General features: G+C 38.3%; 1 long non-coding RNA gene across 1 annotated transcript in view; it reads right to left on the bottom strand.

The window, feature by feature from the left end:
• Positions 1 to 417: 417 nt before the first annotated feature.
• Positions 418 to 22,610, bottom strand: part of LOC126059070 (uncharacterized) — a 32,152-nt gene continuing 9,959 nt past the window's right edge. Inside the window, exons 3-7 of the long non-coding RNA XR_007513355.1 lie at positions 19,105 to 19,222; positions 14,781 to 14,884; positions 14,556 to 14,672; positions 11,749 to 11,841; positions 418 to 11,359 (exon numbers count right to left, since the gene is read on the bottom strand). This is a non-coding gene — a long non-coding RNA (uncharacterized LOC126059070). The remainder of the gene's footprint in view (positions 11,360 to 11,748; positions 11,842 to 14,555; positions 14,673 to 14,780; positions 14,885 to 19,104; positions 19,223 to 22,610) is intronic.

Here is a 22,610-nt window from a genome sequence, read left to right as displayed (position 1 = left end):
CGGCTGCTAACAAAAGGGTCAGCGGTTTGAATCTGCAAGGTGCTCCTTGGAAACTCTATGGGGCAGTTCTATTCTGTCCTATAGGGTCACTATGAGTCAGAATCGACTTGACAGCACTGGGTTTGGTTTTTTTGGTCTCATCATTAATGTTATATTGGAACTTTGTACCAAAATAACAATTTGTTAAGTGAAATTCGCTTTTAAGTATTTTTTTTCCATATATTCAATTATTTATTTCCATTTCCCTTTTTCCCCCTTTCTTCTCTTCTCATCTTTTATTCTATTTCCTTTGAATTAAAGGAAACAGACATTACTGTGTGCCAACTATTTGCCAAGGTCTTTGCTCTAGACATCTTATGGATGAGTGTCTTAGCTATCTAGTGCTGCTACAACAGAAATACCACAAGTGGATGGCTTTAACAAAGAGAAATTTTATTGTTCACAGTAAAGTAGGCTAAAAATCTAAATTCAGGGTGTCAGCTCCAGGGGAAGGCTTTCTCTCTCTGTCAGCCTTCTCATCAATTTTCCCCCGGACTAGGAGCTTCTTTGCACAGCAACGCTGGGTCCAAAGGACACGCTCTGCTTTCCTGGTGGTATGAGGTCCCCAACTCTCTGCTTGCTTCCCTTTCCTTTTTATCTCTTGAGAGATAAAACGTGGTGCAGGCCACACCCCAGGGAAACTCCCTTTACATTGGACCAAGGAGGGGTGACTTGAGCAAAGGTGGTGTTACAATCCACCCTAATCTTCTCAACATAAAATTACAATCACAAAATAGAGGACTCATACAATACTGGGAATCATGGCCCAGCCAAATTGATGCACGTTTTTGGGGGGTACATAATTCAATCCATGACAATGAGAAAACGGGGGTTTAGAGAAGTTAAGTAACTTGCCTAAAGTTGCACACATAATTAATGGATGAGTTATATTTTATTTATTTTTTTATTGTACTTTAGGTGAAGACTTACAGAGCAAATTAGTTTCTCATTTAACAGTGTGTATATTGTTTACTGATACTGGTTGACAACCCCGTGACAAATCAACACTCTCCCCTCTCAACCTTGGGTCCCCATTATCAGCTTTCCTGTCTTCTCCTGCCTTCTTATCCTTGCCCTGGGCTCGTATGATCATTTAGTCTCATTTTGTTTTATGGTTCTGTCTAATCTTTGGCTGAAGTGTGAGCCTCAGGAGTGACTTCAGTACTGATTTAAAAGGGTGTCTGGGGGGCCATCCTCTTGGGATTTCTCCAGTCTCTGTCAGACCAGTAAGTCTGGTCTTTTTTTGTGAGTTAAAATTTGTTCTATATTTTTCTCCAGCTCTATCCAGTACGCTCTATTATGATACCTGTCAGAGTAGTCAGTGGTGGTAACCTGGCACCATCTAGTCGTGCTGGACTCAGTCTGGTGGAGGCTGTAGTACTTATGGACCCTTAGTCCTTTGGACTAATTTTTCCCTTGAGTCTTTAGTTTTATTCATTCTCCCTTGCTTCAGGTGGGGTGGGACCAGTGGAGTATTTTAGATGGCTGCTCACAAGCTTTTAAGACCCTAGACACTACTCAGCAAAGTAGGTTGTAGAACATTTTCTTTATAAACTTTGTTATGCCAGTTGACTTAGATGACCCCTGCAACCATGGTCTCCAGCCCTCTGCCCAATAATTCAGTCCCTCAGGGAGTTTGGATGTGTCTATGAAGCTTCTATGACCTTACCTTGGTCAAGTTGTGCTGACTTTGTGAGTATTGTGTACTGTCTTACCCTTCACCAAAGTTACCACTTATCTATCCTCTAGTTAGTGTTTTTCCCTCCCCAGGCCACAATTTCCCTCCCTTGTAACCATCAAAGATTGTTTCTTTCTGTGTGTAAGTCTTTTTCTTGAGTTTTTATAATAGTGGTCTCATACAGTATTTGTCCTTTTTTGATACTTATTTCACTGAGCATAATGTCCTCCAGATTCATCCATGTTGTGAAATGTTTTGTATTCATCATTGTTGTTTATTGTTGCATAGTATTCCATTATGTGTATGTACCATAGTTTGTTTATCCATTCATCTGTTGATGGGCATCTTAGGTTATTTCCATCCTTTTGTTGCTGTGAATAATTCTGCAATGAACATGGGTGTGCCTACGTCTATTCTGTGTGACGGCTCTTATTTCTCTAGGATATATTCCTAGGAGTGGGATTGCTGGATCTTACAATATTTCTATTTCTAGCTTTTTAAGGCTGCACCATATCATTTTCCAAAATGGCTGTACCATTATGTATTTCCACCAGCAGTACATAAGAGTTCCAGTTTCCCTACAACCTCTCCAAAACTTGTTTTCTTTTTCTTTGACTCGTGCCGGTAAAGTTGGTATGAGATGGTATGTCATCGTAATTTTGATTTGCATTTCTCTAACGGCTAATTTGGAAACCCTAGTGGTGTAGTGGTTAATTGCTACAGCTGCTATCCAAAAGGTCGACAGTTCAAATCCACCCAGCGCTCCTTGGAACCTCTATGGGGCAGTCCTACTCTGTCCAGTAGGGTCACTATGAGTTGGAACTGACTCGATGGCAACAGGTTTTAATGGCTAGTGATTGTGAGCATTTCTTCATGTGTCTGTTAGCTGCCTGAATATCTTCTTTGGTGAAGTGTCTGTTCATAATATTTGCCCATTTTTTAATTGGATTATTTGTCTTTTTGTTGTAGAGGTGTTGGATTTTCCTATGATTTTAGAGATTAGACTTTTGTAGCATATGTTATAGCCGAAATATTTCTTCTAAGTCTATAGGTTCTCTTTTTACTCTTTTGGCGAAGTCTTTCGATGAGCATAAATATTTAGTTTTTAGAAGATCCCATTTATCTAGCTTATCTTCTGGTGTTTGTATATTGTTAATTATGGTTTGTATCTGTTTATTCCTTATATTAGGTCCCTAGTATTGACCCTATTTTTTCTTGCATAATGTTTATAGTTTTAGGTTTTATATTTAGGTCTTCGATCCATTTTGAATTAGTTTTTATGTATGGTGTGAGGTATGGGTCCTGTTTCATTTTTTTGCAGATGGACATCCAGTTTTGCCAGCACCATTTGTTAAGAAGACTGTCTTTTCCCTCATTTAATGGACTTTGGTCCTTTGCCAAAGATCAGGTGGTCATAGGTAGATGGATTTACATCTGGGTTCTTGATTCCGTTCCATTGGACAGTATGTCTGTCATTGTACCAGTACCAGGCTGTTTTGACTACCATAGCTGTATAGTAGGTTCTCAGTTCAGGTAGTGGGAAGCCTCCTACTTTGTTCTTCTTTTTCAATAATGCTTTACTTATCCGGGGCCTCTTTATCCTTTCCATATAAAGTTAATGACTAATTTTTCCATCTTGTTAAAGAATGCTCTTGGTATTTGGATCGGAATTGCATGTATTTGTAGATTGCTTTGGGTAGAATTGACATTTTCATAATGTTGAGTCTACCTATTCATGCGCATGGTTTGTTTTTCCATTTATGTAGGTCTCTTGGTTTCTTGTAGTAGCATTTTGAAGTTTTCTTTATATAAGTCTTTTACACCCTTGGTTAGATTTATTCCTAAGTATTTATTTTTTTGTTGTTGTTATTAAAAAAAGGTGTGGTCAAATAGGTTCCTACTCATAGTGACCTTATGTACAAAAGAATGAAACACTGCCCAGTCCTGTGCCATCCTCATGATGTTTATTATTGCTTAAGCCCATGGTTGCAGGCACTGTGTCAATTCATCTCATTGAGCATCTTATTTTTCTCTGACCCTCTATTTTACCAAGCATGATGTCTTCTTCAGAGGCTGATCCTTCCTGATAATATGTCCAAAGTATGTGAGATGTAGTCTTGCCATCCTTGCTTCTAAGTAGCATTCTGGCTGTACTTCTTCCAAGACAGATTTGTTCATTCTTTTGGCAGCCCATGGTATATTCAATACTCTTTGCCAACACAACTCAAAGGCATCAATCCTTCTTCGGTCTTCCTTATTCATTGTCCAGCTTTTGCGTGCATATGAGGCGATTGAGAACACCATGGCTTGGGTCAGGCATACCTTAGGCTTCAAGGAGACATCTTTGCTTTTCAACACTTTAAAGAGGTCTTTTGCAGCAGATTTGCCCAATGTAATGTGTTGTTTGATTTCTTTACTGGTGCTTCCATGGGTGTTGATTGTGGATCCAAGTAAAATGAAATCCTTGACAACTTCAATCTTTTTTCCATTTATCATGATGTTGCTTATTGGTCCAGTTGTGAGGATTTTTATTTGCTTTATGTTGAAATGTAATCCATACTGAAGGCTGTGGTCTTTGATCTTCATCATAAGTGCTTCAAGTCCTCTTTACTTTCAGCAAGCAAGGTTGTGTCATCTGCATAACACAGGTTGTTAGTGAGTCTTCTTCCAATCCTGATGCCCTGTTTTTCTTCATATAGTCCAGCTTCTCGGATTATTTGCTCAGCATGGAGATTCAATAAGTATGGTGAAAGGTTGGGGTATTACAAATGGTATTGCTCTCCTGATTTCCTTTTCGTAGTTCTCTTTATTGGTGAATAGGGATCCAACTGAGTTTTGTATGTGTATCTTGAATCCTACTACTCTCCTGAATCTATTAGTTCCACGAGTTTTCTTGTGGAGTCTTTAGGGTTCTCTATGTATTGTATCATATCATCTGTGAATAGGGATAGTTTTACTTCTTTGTTACCAAGTTGGATGCTCTTTATTTGTTTTTCTTGCCCCATTGCTATAGCTAAGACTTCCAGCACAGTTTTAAATAGGAGCAATGAGAAAGGGCATAAAGAATGTTGTTGGTATTTGGATCGGGGTTGCATTGCATTAGATTGCTTTGGGTAGAATTAACATTTTCACAATGTTAAGTCTTCCTATCCATGAGCATGGTATGTTTTTCCATTTATATAGGTCTCTTTGGTTTCTCGCTGTAGTGTTTTGCAGTTTTCTTTGTAGAAGTCTTTTACATCTCTGGTCAGATTTATTCCTAAGTATTTTATTTTTTAGGGGTTATTATAAATTGTATTGTTTTCTCGATTTCCTTTTTGAAGTTCTCTTTGTTGGTGTATAGGAAGCCAACTAATTTTATGTTGATCGTGTATCCTGTTACTCTGCTGAATCTTTTAGTTCTAGTAGTTTTCTTGTGAAATCTTTGGGGCTCTTTCTGAATAGTATCATATCATCTGCAAGTAGGGATAGTTTTACTTCTTCCTTTCTGATTTCAATGCCCTTTATTTCTTTTTCTTGCCTCATTGCTCTAGCTAGGACTTCCAGCACAATGTTAAAAAGGAGTGGTGATAAAAGGCATCCTTGTCTTGTTCCTGTTCTCAAGGGGAATGTTTTCAGTGCCTCTCTATTGAGAATGATGTTAGCTGTTGGTTTTGTATGGATCCCATTTATTATGTTGAGGAGTTTCTCTTCTGTTCCTATTGTGCTGAGAATTTTTATCAGGAATGGGTGTTGGAGTTTATCAAATGCTTTTTCCAAGTCAATTGAGATGATCATGTGATTCTTTCCTTTTGTTTTATTTATGTGATGGGTTACACTGACCCCCTAATATTGAACCATCTGTGCTTACCTAGTATGAATCTCACTTGGTCGTGGTGCGTTCTTTTTTTGATATGATGCTGAACTCTATTGGCTAGGATTTTAAGAGTTTTTGCATCTGTATTCATGAGATGTTGGTCTGTAAGTTTCTTTCTTTTTTTTTTGTTTTTGTGATGCCTTTGCTTGGCTTTGGTATCAGGGTTATGCTGGCTTCATAGAATGAATTCAGGAGTATTGCTTCCTTTTCTGTGTTCTGAAATAGTTTGAGGGATACTGGTGTGAGCTGTTCTCCGAATGATAGAATTCCCCAGTGAAGCCATCCAGGCCAGGGCTTTTTTTGTTGTTTGAGAGTTTTTTTTTTTTTTTTTTTAACCTCTTCAATCTTTTCTTTTGCTGTTGGTCTGTGTAGATTTTCTATCTCAGTTTGTGTTAATTCAGGTAGGTGGCATGTTTCTAGAAATTTGTCCATTTCCTTCTAGCTTCTCAAATTTGTTGGAGTACAGTTTTTTGTAGTATTCTGTTATGATACTTTTTATTTCAGTTGGGTCTCCTATAATGCCCCCCATCACTTTTCTTATTTGGGTTATTTGGTTCCTCGCCTGTTTTCTTTTGTCAGTTTGGCCAGTGGTTTATCTATTTTGTTGATCTTTTCAAAGAACGAACTTTTCATCTTGTTGATTCTTTCTATTGTTTTTCTGTTCTCTATTTCATTTTTTTCTGCTCTAATCTTTATTATTTCCTTTTGTCTGGTGGCTGTGGACTTCTTTTGCTGTTCTCTTTCTATTTGTTTGAGTTGTAGGGTTGACATTTTAATTTTGGCCTGTTTTTCTTTTTTGATGTGTGCATTTATTTCTATACTGACCTCTGAGCACTGCCTTTGCTACGTCCCAAAGGTTTTGATATGATGTATTTTCATTCTCATTGGATTCTAGGAATTTAAAAAAAAATTTCATGTTTGATCTCTTCTTCTATTACCCAGATGTTTTTAAACAAGGTGTTTTCATTTTCCATGTATTTTATTTTTTATCCTTGTTCTTCCTGTTATTGATTTCTACTTTTATGGTGTTGTGATCAGAGAGCGCTTTGTTTTATTTTGATGTTTTGGATTTTGTTGAATGTTGCTTTGTGGTCTTAAATGTGGTCTAATCTGGAAAATGTACTATATGCGTTGGCAAAGAATGTACATCTTGCACCTCTTCGATGGAGTGTTTTATATGTCTGTGAGGTCCAGTTGTTGGATTTTGGCCTTTAGATTTTCTGTATCTCTGTTGAGTTTCTTTCTAGATGTTCTGTCCTTTACTGAAAGTGGTGTGTTAAAGTCTCTTACTATTATTGTGGAACTGTCTATTTCTCTTTTCAGTGGTGTCAGAGTTTGTTTTTTGTATTTTTTGGGCCCCATCATTGGGTACATAGGTATTTATATAGCTTATGTCTTCTTGGTAGATTTTTCCCTTAATCATCATGTAATGTCTTTCCTTGTTTTTTATCGTCGATTTTGCCTTAAAGTCTATCTTATCTGAGATTATTATTGCCACCTTTATGGTTAATGTTTGCTTGATATTTTTTTCCTTCGATTTTTAATAAACTTATGTCTTTGTGTCTAAGATGTGTCTCTTGTAGACAGCATATTGATGGGTCGTGTTTTTTTAATCCATTCTGCCACCCTCTGTCTCTTTATGGGCACATTTAAACCATTTACATTTAGTGTGATTATTGATAGGTATAAGATTATTGCTGTTATATTGTTGTGCTTTTTTTTTGTAGTGCCGATGTTTTTTTCCTTCTCTCTTATAGTTTTAGGTTTTATATTTAGTGGACTTTATGTTTGTGGACTTCTTTTCTTTTCTTTCATTATTGTAGATTTTGTGTTTACTGACTCTCCAGGTTTTTCTTCTTTTTTATTCTGATGAGAAGGTTTGTTACCTTTCTTTGTGGTTACCTTGAAATTTACCCTGTCTTCCTAAGTTTGGACCACTCTTTAATTACTTCATATTGCATTGACTTCCTCTCCATTTGAAAGTTCTGTACCTACCCTGTTTATTCATCCTTTTATTGTTTTGATGTTGTCATCATTTACAGGTTAACATTTCTTTTTTTTGTCTGATGTCTTTTAAAAAATAAAGCTTTGTTTTATTACTGAGAGTTCTTTATCTAGATGGGTATCTGACTAATGCTGTCCTGTGTCTGTCAACAATCTTCTCTGTGTTTTCCATTTTCTCCTCCCATTCTGGAACTCCAATCACATGCAAATTCTTGCTCTTGATTGTGTTTCACATAATTCTTAGGTTTCCTCCATTCTTTTCTCTGATTTTTCCTCAAACTGGCATCCATGGATTTGTCTTCAGTCTCACTGATTCTCTCTTCCCATTGCTTCAAAATTGCTCCTAAAACTTTCTATTGAAATGATACAGCCTTTCTGGAAAATGATATGGCAATTCCTTAGAAAGCTAGAAATAGAAATACCATATGATCCAGCAATCCCACTCCTAGGAATATATCCTAGAGAAATAAGAGTTGTCACATGAACAGATACATGTACATCCATGTTAATTGCAGCATTGTTCACAGTAGCAAAAAGATGGAAACAACCTAGATGCCCATCAACAGATGAATGGATAAACTCTGGTACATACACACAATGAAGTATTATGCAATGCTAAAGAACAAGGATGAATCTGTGAAGCATCACATACATAATGGAGGGCATTATGCTGAGTAAATAAGTCTACCACAAAAGGACAAATATTGTATGAGAACACTACTGTAAAAACTCACGAAACGTTTTACACACAAAAAGAAACAATCTTTGATGGTTACCAGGGAGGGGAGGGGTGGCGATGGAAAAAACAATAGACAAGAGATAAGCAGTAACTTTGGTGAAGGGTAAGACAGTACACAATACTGGGGAAGCCAGCACAGCCTGTACAAGGCAGGGCCATGGTAGCTCCATAGACACATCCAAACTCTCTGAGGGACCAAATTGCTGGACTGAGGGCTGTGGGGACCATGGTCTCAGGGAACATCTAGCTCAATTGGCAGAACAGAGTTTATAAAGAAAATGTTCTACAATCTACTTTGATGAGTAGCGGCTGGGGTCTTCAAAGCCTGTAAGCAGCCATCTAGGATATTCCACTGGTCTCACCTCTATGGCAGCAAGGAAGAATGAAGAAAACTGATGACACAAGGGAAAGATTAGTCCAAAGGACTAATGGACCACATCTACCATGGCCTCCGCCAGACTGAGTCCAGTACAACTAGATGGTGCCTAGCTACCACCACTGACTGCTCTGACAATAGAGGGTCCTGGACAGAGCTGGAAATAAAATGTAGAACAAAATTCTAACCCAAAAAGAAAGACCACACTTGCTGGCCTGACAGAGACTGAAGAAACCCTAACAGTATGGCCCCCGGACACCCTTTCAGCTCAGTAATGAGGCCACTCCTGAGGTTCACTCTTCAGTCAAAGATTGAACAGGCCCGTGGAACAAAACAAGACTAAAGGGGCGCACCAGCCCTGGGGTGGGGACTGGAAGGTAGGAGGGAACAGTAAAGGTGGTAATAGGAACCCAGGGTTGAGAAGGGAGAGTGTTGACATGCTGTGGGGTTGTTAACCAATGTCATACACAATGTGTGTACTATTTGATGAGAAACTAGTTTGTTCTGTAAACCTTCACCTAAAGTTCATATATTAAAAAAAAAAAAAACTTTCTATTGAGTTGTCCATTTCTGAAATTTTGTTGTTCATCTTTTGGATTTCTACTTGCTGTTTTGTGTGATTTCTAATTGTTCATTTATTTTGACATTTTTCTTGTAGTAATTTTCCTGAATTCTTCTATTGCTTTGTCTGTATTTTCCTTGATTATGTTTTTCTTTTGATTTGTCAGTGTTTTCCTTGTCTCTTGGAGACTCCTAAATATTAGTCTTTTTTGTTCCATAGCATGTAGTTCCACTGGCTTTTCTTCTACTGGAAGATCATCTGATTCTTTGTTTTGGTCATTTGCTAGACCCATCTTGTCCTGCCTTTTTATATGTTTTGATATTGTCTGCTTTCTCTGAGACAGAAAAATTGCCATCGAGTCGATTCCGACTCATAGTGACCCTACAGGACAGAGTAGAACTGCCCCATAGGGTTTCCAAGGGGGCAACAGGTGCATTCGAATTGCTGACCTTTTGGTTAGCAGATGACCTCTTAACCCCTTTGCCACCTGGGCTCCGTTTCTGAGACATTAAGGTATTTTCTTTCTTTAGTGCTTTTATTTTCATCTTTTTTTTGGTCCTACTTTTTTGTTTTGTTTTGATATGTCAGGGCAGGGGAGCTTAGCGTATTTTGCTGCTTGCCTGTCTGTGGGTATAATAGTTCTCACCATCTTGGTCAGGGCAGCAAAAAGCAAGCAAGCCTGGTTCACTGTGCACTGGTTCGGTGATGTGGTTGAGGGCAGTCTGGGCGTTGTGCTATCTGTCTCCTGATGTTTGTCCAGCTATGTGGGAGCTTTCCCAGCCCCTTGCCAGATAGGCAGGGGTGTTGGATGGGGAGTGGTGTCGGCTTGCTTCCCACCGTTCAGCAGGTGGTCAAATGGTGGTGGTGGGGGGCAGTGTGGACTTGGTGTGGTGGCTAGCCTGGACACTAGAGTGCTCTAGCATCAGCGATATGTCAGGGGCCAGTGGGAAGGTGGGATGGCATATGAGGCTAGGTGGGGATGGGGGGGGAGAAGAAGGAAAAGACAAGGGAGAAAGATAAACAAAATTTAAAAAGTAGCTGGTGAGTGGGGGCTGGGCAGACCTGGGGTCAGTGAGAAATGGAGGGAGGTGGCATAGGAGGCTTGGTCTGAGGAGAAGGAAAAGGAAAAGTGAGGAAAGGAAAAGAAATTGACAGCACAGTGGAGGCCGGGGAATGGGAGCAGAGCAGACCGAATGGCCAGCTGGAAGGCTGGGGATGTGATGTGTGGAGCTAGGTGGAATGAGGGAAGGAAAAGAAGGAAGAGGAACAAACACAGGCAAAAAAAAAAAAGTCACTGAGGTAGCCGGACAGAAGGGGTAGGGCGGACCGGGGTGTAGTGGTGAACACGAGTCTCCCTTGCCAAGTGGCACAGTGTGGCCTGTCAGGAAGGGGTAGAGGCAGTGCACGGGGCTAGGTGGGAGAGAGAAGGGAAAGGACGAAAGGGAAAGAGAAAAAAAAAATGGTGCTGAGGGGAGCCAGCTGGTGGGGGATGGGGTGGACCTGGGGAGGCACTGAGCAACCTGGCCCATTGGGAAGTGGCAGAAGCAGCCTACAGGGCAGAAGGGTGAGGAGTGGGAAATTGTACACCTCTGGTTACTGGGTGCTCTGTCTTGCCATCTTTGCTTCTAAGAAGCATTCTATCCGTACTTCTTCCAAGACAGGTTTGTTCATTCTTCTGGCAGTCCATGGTATATTCCACATTCTTCACCAGCACCTTAATTCTAAGATGTCAGTTCTTCTTTGGTCTTCCTTATCCATTGTCTAGCTTTTACATGCATATGAGGCAATTGAAAACACCATGGCTTGGGTTAGGTGAACCTTAGTCCTCAAAGTGACATCTTTGCTTTTCAACACTTTAAAGAGGTCTTTTGCAGCAGATTTGCCCAATGCAATGTGTCTTTTGATTTCCTGACCACTGCTCCCATGGGCTTTGGTTGTGGAGCCAAGTAAAATGAAATCCTTGACAACTTCAATCTTTTTTCCATTTATCATGATGTTGCTTATTGGTCCAGTTGTGGAATTTTTCTTTTCTTTATGTTGAGGTAAAATCCACATTGAAGGCTGTAGTCTTTGATCTTCATCAGTAAGTGCTTCGTCTTCATTTTCTACAAGCAAGGGGGATATGTAACGGGCTATTACATAGTTAAGTAAGATAGTGGATACTTAATGATATAGAAAATGTCCACCATATTATCTTGAAAATTAATTTATTATTAATTTCTCTTTCATATAAAAGAGAATTAAAAACAATAAATATATATAATTTAAAGAAAAAATATAATGAACACCCATGTATCTACCACCTCGCTTATTAAAAAGGACATTACCACCCCTGTGTGACACTGTATGATGTTAAGTGAAACAAATAAAGCATCTTAGATAAAATACTATGTGTAAAAAAGATGATAATATGTGCAGTATAACTTAAATATAGTGTATGTATATGTATAGTAAAGACTGCAATAATATACACTAAAATATTAGCAGTTGTTACCTTAGGATGATGGCACTGTAGGTGAATTTAACTTCTTATTTGTAATTTTTTGTATTTCTTTCATTTTCGATGAACATTTATCAGTTTTATGATCTGAAAAAACATAAAAAATGTTTTACATCTATCTAAGGGAAGAGGGTAGGTTGAAAATTCAAGAAAATTCTTTTCTTTCAAGCTGGGAAGATTATAATCAGAAACTGGAAAGCAAAAGGATTTTTTATAGTTCATCATCAAAATTTGGTCTTTAATTATCATTCTTAATCAATTACTTTTAACAATATTGATCCCTTTTTGGCACAAGCTGTGAACTAGGTGAATGGTTAAAAAGAACCATAAGTGTGTAAGTGTGCTCGGTATTCAATGCCCATGGAAGCAGCAGTCAAGAAATCAAATAACACATGCATTGGGCAAATCTGCTGCAAAAAACCTCTTTAAAGTGTTAAAAAGCAAAGATGTCACTTTGAGGACTAAGGTGTGCCTGACCCAAGCCAGGTGTTTTCAGTTGCTTTATATGATATGAAAGCTGGACAATGAATAAGGACAACCGAAGAACTGACACCTTTGAATTATGTATGGGGTTGGTGAAGAATATGGAATATACCATGGACTGCCAGAAGAAAAGCCGTCAGAATGCTCCTTAGAAACAAGATGGTGAGACAACATCTTACATACTTTGGACATGTTATCAGGAGGGGCCAGTCCCTGGAGAAAGACATTGTTTTGGTCATCTAGTGTTGCTATAATAGAAATACCACAAGTGGATGGCTTTATCAAAGGGAAATTAATTTTCACACGGTCTAGTAAGCAACAAGTCCAAATTCAGGGTGTAAGCTCCAGGGGAAGGCTTTCTCTCTCTGTTGGCTCTGGAGGAAGGTCTTTGTCATCGATCTTCTCCTGGTTGAGGAGCTTCTCAGCGCAGGGACCCCAGGTCCAAAGGATGCACTCTGCTTCTGGTGCTGCTTTCTTGGTGGTATGAGGTCCCCCTGTCTCTCTGCTCATTTCTCTCTTTTATATCTCAAAGAAGATTGGCTTAAGTTGTAGATTAACCTTGTAGATTGAGCCTACATAACTGCTGCTAATCCCATCTCATTAACATCATAAAAAAAATTCTCATTAACATCACAGAGATAGGATTTACAGCATATAGGAAAATCATGTCAGATGACCAAAAGGTGGACAATCATACAATACTAGGAATCATGACCTAGCCAAGTTGACAGATACTTTTGAGGGATACAATTCAATCCATGACAGACATCGTGCTTGGTAAAGTAGAGGGCCAGTGAAAAAGAGGAAGACCCCCAATGAGATGGATAGACACAGTGGCTGCAACAATGTGCTCAAGCATAACAGTGATTATGAAGATGGCACAGGACTGGGAATGTTTTGTTCTGTTGTACACAGGGTCACTATGTATTGGAACCAACTTGACGGCATCTAACAACACCTACAGGTATTCAAGGTAGCATAGAAGGAGATTTTCTTTAGTTGCATTGGTCAAGGAGCTTATGAAAGAAGAAGGCTTTGCTTTGAATTTTGAAGAATACAGAAGATTTAGATCAGTATTCTCAATCTTCATGCCCTTAGGATCCCTTTATAGCACTTTTCAAAATGATTGAGGGTCCCAAAGAACCGTTGTTTATGTGGGCTATATCTATCTGCACTTATCATATTAGCAATTTAAAGGGAAATAAAATCAAAATATTAATTATTTAAAAACAAATTACATTGAACAAAAATAATATACATTTATAAAAATAACTTTTCCAAAACAAACAAAAAAATTTAGTAAGGAAAATGGCATGTTTTACATTTTAAAATATGGCTTAATATAAGGCAGGCAGATTCTGGTATCTACTTCTGTTGTATCACATGTCATGTACCCTCTGGAATACTCCACTGTATACTTGTGAGAGAATGAGAGTGAAAAGACAAACAGCATCTTAGTATTATTATGAATATAGTGTTGACATTATAGACCCCCTGAAAGCTGCTTTGAGAACTACTGAATAAGATAGACTGAGGACAAAATAGAGGGACGACATAATCTCAGGGGTGGGTAAGTATAAGTTATATCAGAGAGAATAAATGGACTAATCTGGTATTTGTGAAAGATTCATATGGGGGGAGGTGGGAAAGATACAGCTAGAAATGTAGGTTATGACATAATATTATGTCAATTAAAAATATTAGCTTCCTTATATATGACCATTCTCACTGACCTCCACTTTTGACTTCAGAAAGCTATGAAGGCAGGAGTGATAGAAATGTCATACTAATCCCAGATGATAACATGTGGCCAGCAGTAATCTTATTGTTTTATTGATTGGTTTATTCAGTCAATTTATTTAGTGTCTGCTACATTCCAGCATCAAACTTAAAACTGGTGATAAAACGATGAGTAAGACACAATCTCTACCTTAAAAGAAATCTTAATTGGGTGAGAGATTCAGATATGAAATATATACGTAACACAGTCAGTAAACTGGAAGAACACAGAGAAGAGGGCAGCTAAGTTGATTGGGAGGTACGGTGCACAGTTCGTGGGGTGGACCGGAAGTCTTCAGAGGTTGAAGTCCCAAATACTGAGGAAGCCAGCACAAAGAAAGAAAAAAAAATGTTGAAGTCCCAAACATCAACAAGCAGTGATATCTGACCATGGTGAGAAATGCTAGAAGTATAGGAGCGACAAGTACAATACTAGATTTAGTAGAGTAAAGCTGGGGAGATGGTCAGATAGTGCTATAGAATACTTTCCTGAATATATGTTCTCTTTTGAAAAGTACATGTGTACAAAGTTTCTTTACCTTAAAGTCCTACAGTATCTTTCCACTGCTGGTCCTGGGCATCACCATCAATTAATGTCTTTATTCTCTTCTCTTGGATCACTTTTTTCAGCCCTTTTGTTCTCTGTGACTCAGTAACTAGAGTGAAGGGGAGAAAGAGGTAGTTACAATACCTTTAAACCAAGTACTGAAAACACTTTTATCAGAAGAAGTAATTATGATTACATAAGTAAATAAATAAAGAACCTGTCTTCTAGCACCACCTGCAGGGGATGAAGAAGGCTGCAAATAGGATTCAATACTTCGTTCTCTGCTGGAATATTTTCAATCCAACATTCCTTTTTGCACATCTATAAGTAAAGGGCCTAACTTTAGTAGCTGTGGGGAATACAAAAACAAATAAGAAACCATCCACTCATATCCTAAGGAAACACTGTTAGAACTTGGGGATTTTTGTATTGATTATAGTAACTAGGAAGGAACCAATTAAATCTAAACGAATTAGGTTTCTTTTGCGAAGATTGAGTGAAGAATTAACTAATCCTTTGCCTTATTACATTCTCCACTGATGGAAACTAAGAACAATGGTGACATCTGTTTTTGAGGCTTCAATCTGTGAAGTTAGTAACATGATGAGAAAGGCCTGTGTTGCACAGCATTTTATGTGGGCCAGTGAAGGTTGCTTTTTTCCTAATTTAATGCTATCCCCAGACAACTGTCTCATGAGTGGCTCTCTGCTCATCATAAGAGGGATCATATGGGAGAAGATACATGACTTAGTATAAATTCATAAGCACCTATTTGAAATAACCTTAAAGTGTGTAGTAATAAGAAGCTTTTCATTTCCTTAGCAAATCATGTCCTAGAAACTAAGAATGAGGTTTCTGAAAGTTTTTAGTCTTCTATAGTCTTGCAAACAAGTACAAAAAATTTTTCTCGTTTTCAAGCACTAAAAAAAGAAGCAGAATGTACCAGGTATACAAGAAGCAAAATAGATGAAATGAGCATTCATTACAACACCCTCAGGGCAAAGAAAGATTTCTGTTGGGTGAGTGATAAAGAATCTGAATACAGCTGATCTGCAGGATGGCTTTCGATGTTTTTCTTTGTCTAGGTATGGTCTTTCTATACATACGGGCAGGATTTTTAGGGGTGTCAGTCAGTCAGCAGTCACCTTTATCACCTATCCTACAACCCTAGGCAAATGCTTACCTGAATTTGGTGTAGTCATATTCTGGTGTTTTCAATCTTTTTCACTAGGTATTTGAACTGCCTAACGCAGATTAGGAAACCCTGGTGGTGTAGTAGTTAAGAGCTATAGCTGCTAACCAAAAGGTTGGCGGTTCGAATCTACCAGGTGCTCCTTGGATACCATATGGGGCAGTTCTGCTCTGTCCTGTAGGGTCACTATGAGTCTGAATTGACTCGATGGCAACGGGTTTGGTTTTTTTAATGCAGATTAAGCCCTAAACCAACAGTCCCGATTATACCTCTTTCCAAAATAATACCATGTTACAGAAACAATGATTTGGACCAGTAAGTAGAATAACATATTGCCAGAGATAAAGGGATCTTAGAGATTATGTGTCCTATATTTCTCAAAGAATTTCTTGCTTAGTACAAATGCAGACTCTTAGGCTCTACCACAAACCTATCAATCTGAATTTCTAATGGTGGAATTCAAGATTCTGCATTTTTAATAAGCTCCTTAAATTGATATGTGTATTAAGGTTTGGGAATCACTTATCTAGTCAAATTGCTTCATATGAAAGATGAGAAAATAATATCAGAGAAATTAAGTGATTTAACAAAGTGACACAGCCAATCAATGGCAGAAACTGGACTCAGATTAAAATTTTCTGACTCCCAGGTTAGAATTTTTTCAACCCGGGACAAACTCAAGTTGTTTGTACTCGTAAATTTCACAGTAGACTTCAATAAAAAGGGAATTATTTGATTCTTTGCTCCTTGACATCCTCCAAAGATTTAATACCAATAATTTACCATTAATGGGCTCCCAGGACTTGCTAAGTAAGCTGTTGCCTTGAAATTTAGGAAATATCAACTATAGAAGCTTGTGGACAATGGTATTTTGTGATCTTGTTACCATCCTACTCTTCTTCACAATAAGATGTGCAAGATCATTTATCAACAAGAACATATACTCATTTTGCTCAAATCACAAGAGATAACAATAAAAAGTAAATGGAAAATCCTGCTACTAGTGTTAAACAAGAATATCCCACCCTCTACAGCAACATCCAAAAAAAAAAAAACCCAGTGCCGTCGAGTCGATTCCGACTCATAGTGACCCTATAGCAACATACCATATGGTATTTCCCTACCTTGTTCAGTATTTAACCTAACAATTTATTGCTCGGCGTCTTGGCAGCAAGCTGTGCAAGCTGAAGTGGAATCTGATTGAGGTGAGTTAATTAATGTGGTGGCAGCTTGGAATGTTGTCCAGCTGCCAGTGAGAATTATGTTTGTTTGCCTTTGGCCCAAGTGTGAAATGGCTGGCTGTTGATTTCAGAAGTGTGAGTGTACATTTTTATATCTTACACGAATGAATACATTTTTTGTATCCTACACATTTGGGGAAATGCTAAAATTTACTGGGTAATGTTATTTACCACTTGTGTGGCAGAAAGAGAAAGGTGGAATTTTGCCCCAGAGATTGACTTTGCATTTGTAGAAAAAGCAAAAGCAGGTGGCTTATAAATCTCTGAGCAGGTAAATAGGCCGTCTGAAATTAGCTCATCTGGGCTAATGTTTTAAAGAATAATTTTTAAAAGGAGGTTAGCAAGATTGTTGAACCAGAAATGAATAACTCTTGTAATAATGAAAGAATTCTGAAAGTAGAAAACTTAGTTTTAACTTTTATTGAAATGAATGGCTTTTGGGTTTACTATTGACTTAGCGTTTAGCATTTTTATTTTCTTTCCCCTAAACTCAGCCCTCTATTGAATACGTCATTTTACCATGCAGTCTTCATTCCTATCAAAAACTGATAATAGTGATCCCTGTGATGTGTTTTTGATGTTAAAGGTACTATATAGTTTTGACCTGTTGTTACTGATATGGTCAGGGGTTTCGCCAGCTCAGGCAGTCAATAACTGACACTAAATCAACAAAGTTCAAAGAAGATTTGAAGGTGTCAGGCATTATTGTTCTACTATTTTTTCTAGGTAAAATACTAGTAAGATAAAATTTCTTGACAAAAGTTTACTTTAGTAGATTAAGAAACTGGATACTTAAAAACATAATGTATACACAAATTTCTTTCTTTTATTCCACCATTTTGAAGACATTTAAAATACACTAAAAATAAAGGAAATGCCAGGCAGGAGATATAAAGCAATTATATGAAGAAAAGTTTGCAAATCTAACAAAACAAGGATTATCAGAATCTCCTTTTTGATGGTAAAAATACTTTCTTAAATTTTGATGTTGCCACTTTAAAATAAAAGTGTTTACACTTTGGAGGATACTAATTTAAACTAAATTAACTTAAATAAAAAAAATTAGTAAAAATAGTACTTTAAATTTAGACGTGTATAGAAAAAAATCATAACGTAGTTCCTATCACCTTAAAGCTTTTAATCTAAGAAAATATGGATAGCATTTTAACTTTCATTCATATAGGTGAGAGATACTTTGAGGTTTGGAATTAATCTTATTGGAAGTTAGAGAAAGGTAACAAAATTTTTTTGGTCACATGCTAAATAATAGAATATGATGACAAGTTACCACTTTTTCCAAGGGTATTTGATATAGTATTATTTATAATGTATTTTCTATGCTAAATAATTCTAAAGATAGAAGTTATTATAATTGGATATAAAGCTTACATTATTTCCTAGTTGCTTAATTATTTTTCTTTGTATTATAGATGGCATTTTCAAATATGAGACATTTTGTCCCTTTCACATAAAAAGGAAAAAATAAACCTGCTAAAAATGATTATATGCTTAAGATTATAGGGTTATCTATCATAACCTTGACCTTTCAGGCAAAAGTAAGCCCAGAGTCTTGTTTTAGGTTTTATTACTGTCAGAAGTGAATAAGAAATCAAACATTTTAATCTAATGTACACCCTATGGGCATTTCATAAGGTCAGACTTATCACAGATGTTAGCCTGAGAATGAACTCCTATAAATTTTTTAAAATTTAATTTGGGTTAGATAGTATTAGACAAAGTGTTGTCCCCTTAAACATTTCTAATGTTTTTGGTATATTTATAAGTATGTAATGGCCATGGAAGTTACCCTTACACAAAATTACCCTAAATTTGACTATTGCTCTTACACAAACTTTACATTTACAGGGTTAATGTGCTAAATACTTTTAAAAAAGGCTTTAAAAATTATCAGGACCAGGTGGAGCCAAGATGGTGGAATAGACAGACTCTTCTGGTGAGCCCTTTTACAACAAAGACCTGAAAAAACAAGTGAAACGAGTATGTTTATGAAAAGCTAGGAGCCCTGAACATCAAAGGCAAGCCTAGAAAATGAACTGAGGGGCAGGAGGAGGAAGAGATAGTTCAGAAGTGGAGAGGAGTTACTGGACCTGAATCGCGGGGAGCCCTCAGGCACCATTCTCAGGAGCGGCAGCAGTGGGCTGGTATTAGTGTTCGGCTTCAGTTTTCTCAGGGAGAAGCAGCCAGCCACACAGCCTACTCACACCTCTGGAACCAGAGAAGAACAGCGCTCTTGGCAAAAGCTAAGTACTTGCGTATATTTTACCGCGTACCCCCCCAAGCTGGCTTCAGCACCTGATTTCCCTGAGCCTGAGATAGGCCCTGTTGAGCACCTAGAGCCATCCTCTTGGCCTTGGAGGAATAAATTTGCACTTGGGGGAAAAGATAATTTGCCAGCTCCACTAACCAGTGGAGCTCAGGACAGAAGCGGCTCCTGTCCAGGCATAAATGGTCCGTGGACTTTGAGTACCTTTCCCCTTTGCACGGACCTGTGTGGGCCTATTTCAGGAGAATAGGCCCTTGTTGGCAGACTCCAACCATTTCAGCTGTGCGGCAGAGAGGTGGGTGTTTGATGTTTGACATTGCTTTGCCTATTAAACAGGGTCCTCATCTACCCACATCAGGGACCTAAGGACTGGTGGCTCCACTCAGGTCACCCAGCCACCCCCGAGAGGGGTTCAAGGATAATTGGTACCTCACAGTTGTTACAACCAAAAACATTGGGTGCCCATGGTCTGTCTGCAGAACCCACCCACCGGTATGCTCTAGGGAACAGGGACACGCTTTCCTCAGAGACACGTGGGGGATGATTCTCAGCCCCCTGCCTTGTTCAGAGTGTGACCCCCTGCTGCAACCAGATACTAGTATCTATACCAATCACCTCTGCCCCTCTAAGACTGTAGGACAGAGCCTGTACCACACACTTGATGATCAGCTACCTGGAGACCTGAGCTGAATTCATACAAGAAAAGTGAATGGAATCCTAGACTGATATACCTGATAACAGCTCTAGCCATCTGACGACAGGACATCAGAGCTCCCAAGGCGAAAATAATCAAGCTAGCTCACTCAACCAACCCATTTGGGCATATCAGAACAAAACAAAGCAAGAAGCTATGACACAATAAGCAAACATAAAATAAGCTAATACGATAACTTACAGATGGCTCAGAGACAACAGTCAATATCAAGTCATATAAAGAAACAGACCATGGTTGCCTCAACAAACATTCAAAACAAAGAATCAAGGGATAGCCTAAGATGAAAATGCCTTCCTGGAATTACCAGAGGCAGAATACAAAAGATTAATATACATTTTTTTCAAGATATCAGGAAGGAAATGAGGCAATATGCAGAACAACCCAAGGAACACACAGATATAGCAATTGAAGAAATTAAAAAGATTATTCAGGAACATAATGAAAAATTTAATAAGCTGGAAAAATCCATGGAGAGACAGCAATCAGAAATTCAGAAGATTAACAATAAAATTACAGAAGTAGACAATTGAATAGAAAGTCAGAGGAGCAGAATTGAGCAAGTGGAAGGCAAAATTCTGAACTTGAAGATAAAGCACTTGGCACTAATATATTTGAAGAAAACTCAGATAAAAATTATCAGGACCATTTAATGAACACTAATATTAACCGAAACCCTATGGAACAGTTCTACTCTGTCCTATAGGGTTGCTATGAGTTTGAACCAAAGGGTCCTCCAATAATTCTAATGTTAAGAGATAAAAATAACACTGCATTATAGGTTTTTGAAATAATATGGAAAAATTTTGCACCTTCTATATACAAAAATGACATTTTTATTCATAGTCTTTAGACCTTCAAGAGACTTCAGGTCTCATAGTCCAGTCTGTGAAATTTAATGTGAACAAAGTAATGTCCAGAGATTTAAGGTGACTTGCTGATCCCACTTTGGTGTCTGGGGTCTTAAAAGCTTGTGAGTGGCCACCTAAGATGCATCAATTCGTTCCAAACTACCTGGAACAAAGGAGAATGAAGAACATCAAAGACACATGGAAAACATTAGCCCAAGAGACAAAAGGGCCACATAAACAAGAGACTCCAGCAGCCTGAGACCAGAAGAACCAGATGGTGCCCAACTACCACCAATGACTGCCCTGACAGGGAACACAACAGAGTCCCTGACGGAGCAGGAGAAAGTGGAGTGCAGAACTCAAATTCATGTAAAAAGACTGGACTTAATGGTCTGACTGAGACTAGAGGAACCCTAGAAGACATGGCCCCTGGACTCTCTGTTAACCCAGAACTAAAATCATTCCGACAGCCAACTCTTCAGACAAAGATCAGACTGGAGTATAAACATAAAATAATTCTTGTGAAGAGTGTGCTTCTTAGTTCAAGTAGATACACAAGACTAAATGGGTAGCTCCTGTCTGGAGGTGGAATGAGAAGGCAGAAAGGGATAGGCACTGGTTGAATGAATGGACACAGGAAACCCAGGGTGGAAATGGGAATTGTGCTGTCACATTATACAGACTGCGACTAGGGTCACATAACAGTATGTATATAAATTTTTGTATGAGATTGATTTGAGCTGTAAACTTTGGCCTAAAGCACAATAAAAAAAAAAGTGACTTGCTGAAATCATGAAGAAAATCATGGTGTTATGGATTGAATTATGTCCTCCCAAAATATGTGTTGTAAAGCCCAATCTCTATGGTTGTGGCTATGATCTCCTTTGGGAATGTGTTTTCTTTATTATGTTAATAAGGCAGGATTAATGTACAGTGTATTTTGTGTCAGTTTCTTTTGAGATGTAAGAGATTAAACAAGTGAGCGGAAGAGAGATGGGGTGAGATTCCAACTCAGCATGACCCCACGTGTGTCAGAGTAGAACAGTGCTCCGTCAGGCTTCTTCAATGGCTGATTCTTCAAAAGTAGTACATTACCAGGACTTTCTTCGGAGGCACTGTCATGGATTGAATTATGTCTCCCCCTAAAATATGTGTGTCAGTTTGGCTGGGCCATGATTCCTGGTATTGTGTGATTTTCCTATTTGTTATAAATCCTGCCTCTATGATGTTAATGAGGGGGGTATCCAATCTACAAGACTGGATCCTGTCTTCAGGCAATCTCTTTTGAGGTATAAAATAGAGAAGCTAGCAGAACAACGGGGGACCTCATATCACCAAGAAAGCAGTGAAGGGAGCAAAGCATGTCCTTTGGAGCCAGGGTTGCTGCAAGGAGGGCTCCTAGTCTGGGGGAAGACTGACGAGAAGGCTGACAGAGGGAGAAAGCCTACCCCTGGAGCTGATGTCCTGATTTTGGACTTTTAGCCTACTTTACTGTGAGGAAATAAATTTCCCTTGGTTAAAGCCAGTCACTTGTATTTCTGTTATAGCAGCACTAGATGACTAAGATAGGCACCTCTGGGTAGATTCAAACCTCTAACCTTTTGGTTAGCAGCCAAGTGTGTTAACCATTTGTGCCACTCAGAGACTCCATTATTAACATTAATATCGGTATGGTACATTTGTTACAATAAACTAATATTGATACATTATTAATAACTAAAGTCCATAATTTATTCAGATTTCCTTTTTATCTAATGTCCTATGTCT

This window comes from Elephas maximus, chromosome 15 (genome assembly GCF_024166365.1).
Source record: "Elephas maximus indicus isolate mEleMax1 chromosome 15, mEleMax1 primary haplotype, whole genome shotgun sequence".
Classification (NCBI taxonomy): Eukaryota; Metazoa; Chordata; class Mammalia; order Proboscidea; family Elephantidae; genus Elephas; species Elephas maximus.
Note: the sequence above shows the minus strand (reverse complement) of the source record. Positions and strands in the feature narration are given on the sequence as shown.